Source organism: Coregonus clupeaformis, unplaced genomic scaffold, assembly GCF_020615455.1.
Source record: "Coregonus clupeaformis isolate EN_2021a unplaced genomic scaffold, ASM2061545v1 scaf0899, whole genome shotgun sequence".
In the NCBI taxonomy this organism is placed as follows: Eukaryota; Metazoa; Chordata; class Actinopteri; order Salmoniformes; family Salmonidae; genus Coregonus; species Coregonus clupeaformis.
In genome coordinates, this window is record NW_025534353.1 from 40,298 (window position 1) to 52,886 (window position 12,589).

Consider the following 12,589-nt stretch of genomic DNA (forward strand, 5'->3'; position numbering starts at 1 on the left):
ACTTTGGAGTACTTTAAATGAAATTATGGGCAGAAAGACACATTCAACTCCATCTTTCATCGAGTCAGGTGGCTTATTCATCACAAAAGCATTTGATGTTGCCAATTATTTTAATGTTTACTTCATTGGCAAAGTGGGCAAACTTAGGCAGAAAATGCCAACAACGAACATTGAGCCATCGTATTTATGCATGAAAAAAAACAAATAATGAAAGAAAAGCAAGTTTGAATTTTGTAAAGTTAGTGTGGGAGAGCTGGAAAATTATTGTTATCGATCAATAATGACAAACCTCCGGCATTGACAACTTAGATGGAAAGCTACTGAGGATGGTAGCTGACTCTATGGCCACTCCTATCTGTCATATCTTTAATCTGAGCCTAGAGGAAAGTCTTTGTCCTCAGGCCTGGGGAGAAGCCAAAGTAATTCCGCTACCCAAGAGTGGCAAAGCGGCCTTTACTGGTTCTAACAGTAGACCTATCAGCTTGCTACCAGCTCTTAGCAAACTGTTGGAAAAAATGATGTTTGACCAAATACAATGCTATTTCTCTGTAAACAAATTAACAACATACTTTCAGCATGCTTATAGAGAAGGGCACTCAACATGTACTGCACTGACACAAATGACTGATGATTGGTTGAAAGAAATTGATAATACGAAGATTGTGGGAGCTGTACTGTTAGATTTCAGTGCAGCCTTTGATATTATTGACCATAACCTGTTGTTGAAAAAACTTGTTATGGCTTTCAACATCTGCCATATCGTGGATTCAGAGCTATCTATCTAATAGAACTCAAAGGGTTTTCTTTAATGGAAGCTTCTCTAATGTCAAACATGTAAAGTGTGGTGTACCGCAGGGCAGCTCTCTAGGCCCTCTACACTTTTCTATTGTTACTAATGACCTGCCACTGGCATTAAACAAAGCATGTGTGTCCATGTATGCTGATGATTCAACCATATACGCATCAGCAACCACAGCTAATGAAGTCACTGAAACCCTTAACAAAGAGTTGCATTCTGTTTTGGAATGGGTGGCCAGTAATAAACTGTTCCTGAACATCTCTAAAACTAAGAGCATTGTATTTGGTACAAATCATTCCCTAAGTTCTAGACCTGAGCTGAATCTGGTAATGAATGGTGTGGCTGTTGAACAAGTTGAGGAGACTAAATTACTTGGTGTTACCTTAGATTGTAAACTGTCATGGTCAAAACATATAGATTCAATTGTTGTAAAGATGGGGAGAGGTCTGTCCGTAATAAAGAGATGCTCTACTTTTTTGACACCACACTCCAAAAAACAATTCCTGCAGGCTCTAGTTTTGTCTTATGATTATTGTCCAGTCCTGTGGTCCAGTACTAATAATAATATGCCATTTAGCAGAAGCTTTTATCCAAAGCAACTTACAGTCATGCGTGCATACATTTTTGTGTATGGGTGGTAGTGGGATCAAACCCACTACCTTGGCGTTTCAAGCGCCGTGCTCTACCAGCTGAGCTACAGAGGACCACAGTGCTGCAAGGAAAGACCTAGTTAAGCTGCAGCTGGCCCAGAACAGAGTAGCACGTCTTGCTCTTCATTGTAATCAGAGGGCTGATATCAATACTATGCATGCCAGTCTCTCTTGGCTAAGAGTTGAGGAGAGACTGACTGCATCACTTCTTCTTTTTAAAAGAAACATTCATGTGTTGAAAATCCCAAATTGTTTGCATAGTCAACTTACACACAGCTCTGACACACACACTTACCCCACCAGACATGCCACCAGGGATCTTTTCACAGTACCCAAATCCAGAACAAATTCAAGAAAACAACAGCTAATGGGGATCCTAATAAAATACCAAATACCAAAATACCAAACACTCATAAATATGCCATTGATTTCATTAAATTCAACCTCAATGTTAAGCAATCTTCTCTTGTTTTTTTAATTTAAATATTGTCTTTATATGCAATAAAATGGCAAATGCAACGTCCTCTAAATGCAAGACGTCCTCCAGCCATGTCTGAACTTTTACTTTTGAAAAGCGATATCCCAGGTATAAATGCAGTAAAGAACACACACAAAAGGGTAACAAAATAATATATAACAAATAAATATATTTTAGACAACTTTTTAGGTATTCAAGGTGTTGGTCTGATGGGAATCTGTGTTGTCATCTTGCATGAGGAACAATAGAGGAACAATAGAGGAACAATAGAGGAACAATAGAGGAACAATAGAGGAACAATAGAGGAACAATAGAGGAACAATAGAGGAACAATAGAGGAACAATAGAGGAACAATAGAGGAACAATAGAGAACTAAAGAGGAAATCCCCCACTTGTGCCACGTCATGACTTACCTGGACCACCTATTGAGATGCACCTCTTGTTCAGTAAATCAGGTGTTACATGAGGTGAAAAGGAGACGAGAGCCATTTTAAGGAAATAAAAAGCAATGTATGTACATTCACATATCAAACTGGTTACAATAAACAGACCTAAAACAACTATCTAGGTTTGTTCCATTAAGAAATGAATAAATAGGTGTTGATCATGAAGCGTGTAACTGCCGAGGTAGAATATTGAAAGTGGAACATTCCATTTTATTAGATTATCTTCAGATTGTGCTTTTAAAAACGTTACATCTCACAGGATATAGATGCCTTGCTCTGAAGAGGCACTCAGTTAATCACAGGATATAGATGCCTTGCTCTGAAGAGGCACTCAGTTAATCACAGTGGGTCCCCTCCTCTCCTGTAAATCTAGTTAATCACAGTGGGTCCCCTCCTCTCCTGTAAAACTAGTTAATCACAGTGGGTCCCCTCCTCTCCTGTAAAACTAACTCATCACACTGGGTCCCCTCCTCTCCTGTAAAACTAGTTAATCACAGTGGGTCCCCTCCTCTCCTGTAAAACTAGTTAATCACAGTGGGTCCCCTCCTCTCCTGTAAAACTAACTCATCACACTGGGTCCCCTCCTCTCCTGTGAAACGAGTTAATCACAGTGGGTCTCCTCTTCTCCTGTAAATCTAGTTAATCACAGTGGGTCCCCTCTCCTGTAAAACGAGTTAATCAAAGTGGGTCCCCTCCTCTCCTGTAAAACAAGTTAATCACAGTGGGTCCCCTCCTCTCCTGTAAAACGAATTAATCACAGTGGGTCCCCTCCTCTCCGAAAATTAATAGTGGCTTTGAATAAGTATTAATCACAGTGGGTCCCCTTCTCCTTAAAACAAGTAATCACAGTGGGTCCCCTCCTCTCTTGTAAAACGAATTAATCACAGTGGGTCCCCTCCTCCTGTAAAACTACTTAATCACAGTGGGTCCCCTCCTCTCCTGTAAAACTAGTTAATCACAGTGGGTCCCCTCCTCTCCTGTAAAACTAGTTAATCACAGTGGGTCCCCTCCTCTCCTGTAAAACTAGTTAATCACAGTGGGTCCCCTCCTCTCCTGTAAAACGAGTTAATCACAGTGGGTCCCCTCCTCTCCTGTAAAACGAGTTAATCACAGTGGGTCCCCTCCTCTCCTGTAAAACTAGTTAATCACAGTGGGTCCCCTCCTCTCCTGTAAAACGAGTTAATCACAGTGGGTCCCCTCTCCTGTGAAACTAGTTAATCACAGTGGGTCCCCTCCTCTCCTGTAAAACTAATTAATAATAATAATAATAATAATAATATAATAATAATAATAAATAACAGTGGGTCCCCTCCTCTCCTGTAAAACGAGTTAATCACAGTGGGTCTCCTCTTCTCCTGTAAATCTAGTTAATCACAGTGGGTCCCCTCCTCTCCTGTAAAACACGTTAATCACAGTGGGTCCCCTCCTCTCCTGTAAAACAAGTTAATCACAGTGGGTCCCCTCCTCTCCTGTAAAACGAATTAATCACAGTGGGTCCCCTCCTCTCCTGTAAAACAAGTTAATCACAGTGGGTCCCCTCCTCTCTTGTAAAACGAATTAATCACAGTGGGTCCCCTCCTCCTGTAAAACTAGTTAATCACAGTGGGTCCCCTCCTCTCCTGTAAAACTAGTTAATCACAGTGGGTCCCCTCCTCCTGTAAATCTAGTTAATCACAGTGGGTCCCCTCCTCTCCTGTAAAACTAGTTAATCACAGTGGGTCTCCTCTTCTCCTGTAAAACTAGTTAATCACAGTGGGTCCCCTCCTCTCCTGTAAAACTAGTTAATCACAGTGGGTCCCCTCCTCTCCTGTAAAACTAGTTAATCACAGTGGGTCCCCTCCTCTCCTGTAAAACTAGTTAATCACAGTGGGTCCCCTCCTCTCCTGTAAAACGAGTTAATCACAGTGGGTCTCCTCTTCTCCTGTAAATCTAGTTAATCACAGTGGGTCCCCTCCTCTCCTGTAAAACGAGTTAATCACAGTGGGTCCCCTCCTCTCCTGTAAAACGAATTAATCACAGTGGGTCCCATCCTCTCCTGTAAAACAAGTTAATCACAGTGGGTCCCCTCCTCTCTTGTAAAACGAATTAATCACAGTGGGTCCCCTCCTCCTGTAAAACTAGTTAATCACAGTGGGTCCCCTCCTCTCCTGTAAAACTAGTTAATCATAGTGGGTCCCCTGCTCTCCTGTAAAACTAGTTAATCACAGTGGGTATCTTCCTCTCCTGTAAAACTATTTGGTCTGAGGGAATAAACCTTATTATAATAAATAATTGAAGACAATTGAAAAAAATCCATAAACTGATTAAACTTTATTAAAACTTGTAATGTAATTATTGTTTTAAGTGCAGGGTACCAACTTCTGAGGGAATAAACTATTGTGTTTATTTTAATAAACAGAGTAAACTTTGTTATCATGTGATTCATGCTTTAAGTACAGTGTAACAAGTATTGTAAATAATCATGTGTCCCTGGGTGGGATCGAACGCTGTCAAATAAAATGACAGAAAAGGTCAACTAAGGTCACCAAAATTGTGCTACGGCTATCCATGACAGGCCACTGCATGTTAGTCTAACGTGATAACCACTACACTAAGGAAACTGCTGGAGTAAACTGATTAACCACTACACTACAGAAACTAACCACTACACTAAGGAAACTGCTGGAGTAAACTGATTAACCACTACACTAACCCTAACCCTATCCATGACAGGCCACTGCATGTTAGTCTAACGTGATAACCACTACACTAAGGAAACTGCTGGAGTAAACTGATTAACCACTACACTAAGGAAACTGCTGGAGTAAACTGATTAACCACTACACTAACCCTAACCCTATCCATGACAGGCCACTGCATGTTAGTCTAACGTGATAACCACTACACTAAGGAAACTGCTGGAGTAAACTGATTAACCACTACACTACAGAAACTAACCACTACCCTAAGGAAACTGCTGGAGTAAACTGATTAACCACTACACTAACCCTAACCCTATCCATGACAGGCCACTGCATGTTAGTCTAACGTGATAACCACTACACTAAGGAAACTGCTGGAGTAAACTGATTAACCACTACACTAAGGAAACTGCTGGAGTAAACTGATTAACCACTACACTACAGAAACTAACCACTACACTACAGAAACTGCTGGAGTAAACTGATTAACCACTACACTACAGAAACTAACCACTACACTACAGAAACTGCTGGAGTAAACTGATTAACCACTACACTACAGAAACTAACCACTACACTACAGAAACTGCTGGAGTAAACTGATTAACCACTACACTACAGAAACTAACCACTACACTACAGAAACTGCTGGAGTAAACTGATTAACCACTACACTGACCCTAACCCTATCCATGACAGGCCACTGCATGTTAGTCTAACGTGATAACCACTACACTAAGGAAACTGCTGGAGTAAACTGATTAACCACTACACTAAGGAAACTGCTGGAGTAAACTGATTAACCACTACACTAATATCATGACAGGCCACTGCATGTGTCTAACTGATAACCACTACCCTAAGGAAACGCTGGAACTGATTAACACTACACTAAGGAAACTGCTGGAGTAAACTGATTAACCACTACACTACAGAAACTAACCACTACACTACAGAAACTGCTGGAGTAAACTGATTAACCACTACACTACAGCAAACTAACCACTACACTACAGAAACTGCTGGAGTAAACTGATTAACCACTACACTACAGAAACTAACCACTACACTACAGAAACTGCTGGAGTAAACTGATTAACCACTACACTGACCCTAACCCTATCCATGACAGGCCACTGCATGTTAGTCTAACGTGATAACCACTACACTAAGGAAACTGCTGGAGTAAACTGATTAACCACTACACTAAGGAAACTGCTGGAGTAAACTGATTAACCACTACACTAACCCTAACCCTATCCATGACAGGCCACTGCATGTTAGTCTAACGTGATAACCACTACCCTAAGGAAACTGCTGGAGTAAACTGATTAACCACTACACTAAGGAAACTGCTGGAGTAAACTGATTAACCACTACACTACAGAAACTAACCACTACACTACAGAAACTGCTGGAGTAAACTGATTAACCACTACACTACAGAAACTAACCACTACACTACAGAAACTGCTGGAGTAAACTGATTAACCACTACACTACAGAAACTAACCACTACACTACAGAAACTGCTGGAGTAAACTGATTAACCACTACACTAACCCTAACCCTATCCATGACAGGCCACTGCATGTTAGTCTAACGTGATAACCACTACACTAAGGAAACTGCTGGAGTAAACTGATTAACCACTACACTAAGGAAACTGCTGGAGTAAACTGATTAACCACTACACTAACCCTAACCCTATCCATGACAGGCCACTGCATGTTAGTCTAACGTGATAACCACTACCCTAAGGAAACTGCTGGAGTAAACTGATTAACCACTACACTAAGGAAACTGCTGGAGTAAACTGATTAACCACTACACTACAGAAACTAACCACTACACTACAGAAACTGCTGGAGTAAACTGATTAACCACTACACTACAGAAACTAACCACTACACTACAGAAACTGCTGGAGTAAACTGATTAACCACTACACTACAGAAACTAACCACTACACTACAGAAACTGCTGGAGTAAACTGATTAACCACTACACTAACCCTAACCCTATCCATGACAGGCCACTGCATGTTAGTCTAACGTGATAACCACTACACTAAGGAAACTGCTGGAGTAAACTGATTAACCACTACACTAAGGAAACTGCTGGAGTAAACTGATTAACCACTACACTAACCCTAACCCTATCCATGACAGGCCACTGCATGTTAGTCTAACGTGATAACCACTACCCTAAGGAAACTGCTGGAGTAAACTGATTAACCACTACACTAAGGAAACTGCTGGAGTAAACTGATTAACCACTACACTACAGAAACTAACCACTACACTACAGAAACTGCTGGAGTAAACTGATTAACCACTACACTACAGAAACTAACCACTACACTACAGAAACTGCTGGAGTAAACTGATTAACCACTACACTACAGAAACTAACCACTACACTACAGAAACTGCTGGAGTAAACTGATTAACCACTACACTACAGAAACTAACCACTACACTACAGAAACTGCTGGAGTAAACTGATTAACCACTACACTAACCCTAACCCTATCCATGACAGGCCACTGCATGTTAGTCTAACGTGATAACCACTACACTAAGGAAACTGCTGGAGTAAACTGATTAACCACTACACCACAGAAACTAACCACTACACTAAGGAAACTGCTGCTTGAAGCAAGGAGTAAACTGATTAACCACTACACTAAGGAAACTGCTGCTTGAAGCATCTACAAGGAGTAAACTGATTAACCACTACACTACAGAAACTGCTGGAGTAAACTGATTAACCACTACACCACAGAAACTAACCACTACACTAAGGAAACTGCTGCTTGAAGCAAGGAGTAAACTGATTAACCACTACACTAAGGAAACTGCTGCTTGAAGCATCTACAGGGAGTAAACTGATTAACCACTACACTACAGAAACTGTTGGAGTAAACGGATTAACCACTACACTACAGAAACTGCTGCTTGAAGCATCTACAAGGAGTAAACTGATTAACCACTACACTAAGGAAACTGCTGCTTGAAGCATCTACAAGGAGTAAACGGATTAACCACTACACTACAGAAACTGCTGCTTGAAGCATCTACAAGGAGTAAACTGATTAACCACTACACTAAGGAAACTGCTGCTTGAAGCATCTACAAGGAGTAAACTGATTAACCACTACACTACAGAAACTGCTGCTTGAAGCATCTACAAGGAGTAAACTGATTAACCACTACACTACAGAAACTGCTGCTTGAAGCATCTACAAGGAGTAAACTGATTAACCACTACACTACAGAAACTGCTGCTTGAAGCATCTACAAGGAGTAAACTGAATAACCACTACACTACAGAAACTGCTGCTTGAAGCATCTACAAGGAGTAAACTGATTAACCACTACACTACAGAAACTGCTGCTTGAAGCATCTACAAGGAGTAAACTGATTAACCACTACACTACAGAAACTGCTGCTTGAAGCATCTACAAGGAGTAAACTGATTAACCACTACACTACAGAAACTGCTGCTTGAAGCATCTACAAGGAGTAAACTGATTAACCACTACACTACAGAAACTGCTGCTTGAAGCATCTACAAGGAGTAAACTGAATAACCACTACACTACAGAAACTGCTGCTTGAAGCATCTACAAGGAGTAAACTGATTAACCACTACACTACAGAAACTGCTGCTTGAAGCATCTACAAGGAGTAAACTGATTAACCACTACACTACAGAAACTAACCACTACACTACAGAAACTGCTGGAGTAAACTGATTAACCACTACACTACAGAAACTAACCACTACACTACAGAAACTGCTGGAGTAAACTGATTAACCACTACACTACAGAAACTAACCACTACACTACAGAAACTGCTGGAGTAAACTGATTAACCACTACACTACAGAAACTAACCACTACACTAAGGAAACTGCTGGAGTAAACTGATTAACCACTACACCACAGAAACTAACCACTACACTAAGGAAACTGCTGCTTGAAGCAAGGAGTAAACTGATTAACCACTACACTAAGGAAACTGCTGCTTGAAGCATCTACAAGGAGTAAACTGATTAACCACTACACTACAGAAACTGCTGGAGTAAACTGATTAACCACTACACCACAGAAACTAACCACTACACTAAGGAAACTGCTGCTTGAAGCAAGGAGTAAACTGATTAACCACTACACTAAGGAAACTGCTGCTTGAAGCATCTACAGGGAGTAAACTGATTAACCACTACACTAAGGAAACTGCTGCTTGAAGCATCTACAAGGAGTAAACTGATTTTCACTGATATTCGTTTCATGTATTTGAATTCCGACAGTGAGGCAAACACGATAGCCACTACACTACGGAAAATACTACTTGAAAAATGCTACTCTCTCACTGTCTCACTCTAACTGTCTCTCTCACTCTCTCACCATCTCTCTGTCTGTCTCCCTAATGTCACGATCGTTACAGGAAGCGGACCAAGGCGCAGCGTAATAAGCGTACATACTTTATTTGTACTGAACACGACACAAAAACAATAAACAACGATGCGTGACGTCCTGAAGTTATACACAACACAAACCTTAACGGAACAAAATCCCACAAACCCGAATGAAAAACAGACAGTTTAAATATGGCTCCCAATCAGAGACAACCAACGAACAGCTGACACTCGTTGCCTCTGATTGGGAGTCACTAAGGCAAACATAGAAAACAACAAACCAGAACCCCCAACATAGAAACACACCACATAGAACAAACACACCCTGGCTCAACAACTAGAGTCCCATAGCCAGGGTGTGACACCTAACGCTTCCAGTCTCAGTTCCCCCCCGGGTAAGGGTTATTAGCCAACCAGTCTGGAAACAATAGACCACTATGAAACATCTGGGAAACCAGGCCTGCTATTCATAGCACACTTTGAAAAGGCATTTGATAAAGTACGACTGGGGTTTATATATAAATGCCTGGAGCATATCAATTTTGGAGAATCTCTTATAAAATGGGTTAAAATCATGTATAGTAACCCTAGGTGTAAAATAGTAAATAATGGCTATTTCTCCTAAAGTTTAAAACTGTCAAGAGGAGTGAAAAAAGGTTGTCCACTATTGGCATATCTATTTATTATGGCCATCGCTATTAAAATCAGATCCAACAATAATTTCAAGGGATTAGAAATCCAGGGCTTAAAAACAAAGGTGTCATTGTACGCTGTTGATTCATGTTTTCTTTTAAATCCACAACTTGAATCCCTCCACAGCCTCATAGAGGATCTAGACACATTTTCTAACCTCTCTGGATCATTGTCATGCTGAAAGACCCAGCCACGTTTCATCTTCAATGCCCTTGCTGATGGAAGGAGGTTTTCACTCAAAATCTCACGATACATGGCCCCATTCATTCTTTCCTTTACACGGATCAGTCGTCCTGGTCCCTTTGCTGAAAAACAGCCCCAAAGCATGATGTTTCCACCCCCATGCTTCACAGTAGGTATGGTGTTCTTTGGATGCAACTCAGCATTCTTTGTCCTCCAAACATGACGAGTTGAGTTTTTACCCAAAAGTTATATTTTGGTTTCATCTGACCATATGACATTCTCCCAATCCTCTTCTGGATCATCCAAATGCACTCTAGCAAACTTCAGACGGGCCTGGACATGTACTGGCTTAAGCAGGGGGACACGTCTGGCACTGCAGGATTTGAGTCCCTGGCGGCGTAGTGTGTTGCTGATGGTAGGCTTTGTTAATTTGGTCCCAACTCTCTGCAGGTCATTCACTAGGTCCCCCCGTGTGGTTCTGGGATTTTTGCTCACCGTTCTTGTGATCATTTTGACCCCACGGGGTGAGATCTTGCGTGGAGCATTTGGGGGATTGGAAGTGATGCAGACAGTCTGTGTGTTTGAGGAACTAAAAGAGCTGATTAATCACTTTCAGAATATCAAAATGAAAAATTAGGAAACTATGAAGAAGCACCGAAAGAGAAATGCATAATGAGCAATGGACATTAGACCGGTGGAAATGTGTCCTTTGGTCTGGAGTCCAAACTGTTTCCAACCGCTGTGGCTTTGTGAGACGCGGTGTGTGTGAACGGATGATCTCCGCATGTGTATTTCCCACTGTAAAGCATGGAGGAGGAGGTGTTATGGTGTGAGGGGGCTTTGCTGGTGACACTGTCTGCGATTTATTTAGAATTCAAGGCACACTTAACCAGCATGGCTACCAGAGCATTCTGCAGCGATACACCATCCCATCTGGTTTGGGCTTAGTGGGACTATCATTTGTTTTTCAACAGGACAATGACCCAACACACCTCCAGGCTGTGTAAGGGCTACTTTACCAAGAAGGAGAGTGATGGAGTGCTGCATCAGATGACCTGGCCTCCACAATCCCCCGACCTCAACCCAACAAGTGCTCAGCATATGTGGGAACTCCTTCAAGACTGTTGGAAAAGCATTCCAGGTGAAGCTGGTTGAGAGAATGCCAAGAGTGTGCAAAGCTGTCATCAAGGCAAAGGGTGGCTATTTGAAGAATCTGAAATATAAAATATATTTTCATTTGTTTAACACTTTTTTGGTTACTACATGATTCCATGTGTGTTATTTCATAGTTCTGATGTCTTCACTATTATTCTACAATGTAGAAAATAGTAGAAATAAAGAAAAACCCTTCAATGAGTAGGTGTGTCCAAACTTTTGACTGGTACTGTATGTGTACACACACTCACACACCCACTCACCCACTCACCCACTCACCCACACACCCACCCACTCACCCACACACTCACCCACTCACCCACACCCACTCACCCACACACATTTAGATGTACCCAGCCCTCCTTGAACCCAGAGAGAGGAACAGAGAGGAGGGTGTGTTGAGGGGAGGTTGAAGTGGGAGGAGAGAAGAGAGAGGGGGAGGAGAGAAGAGAGAGAGGAGGGTGTGTTGAGGGGAGGTTGGAGTGGGAGGAGAGAAGAGAGAGAGGAGGGGAGTGTTGAGAGGTTGGAGTGGGAGGAGAGAAGAGAGAGAGGAGGGGAGTGTTGAGAGGTTGGAGTGGGAGGAGAGAAGAGAGAGGGGGAGGAGGGAAGAGAGAGGGGGAGGCGAGAAGAGAGGGGAGGCGAGAAGAGAGAGGGGGGAGGAGAGAAGAGAGACGGGGAGGAGAGAAGAGAGAGGGGGGAGGATAGAAGAGAGAGGGGAGGAGGAGGGAAGAGAGAGGGGAGGAGGGAAGAGAGAGGGGGAGGAGGGAAGAGAGAGGGGGGAGGAGGGAAGAGAGAGGTGAGGAGGGAAGAGAGAGGGGGAGGAGGGAAGAGAGAGGGGGAGGAGGGAAGAGAGAGGGGGAGGAGGGAAGAGAGAGGGGAGGAGGGAAGAGAGAGGGGGGAGGAGGGAAGAGAGAGGGGAGGAGGAAGAGCGAGTGGGATTGGGGAAGAGAGAGGGGGAGGAGGGAAGAGAGAGGGGGGAGGAGGGAAGAGAGAGGGGAGGAGGGAAGAGAGAGGGGGAGGAGGGAAGAGAGACGGGGAGGAGGGAAGAGAGAGGGGGAGGAGGGAAGAGAGAGG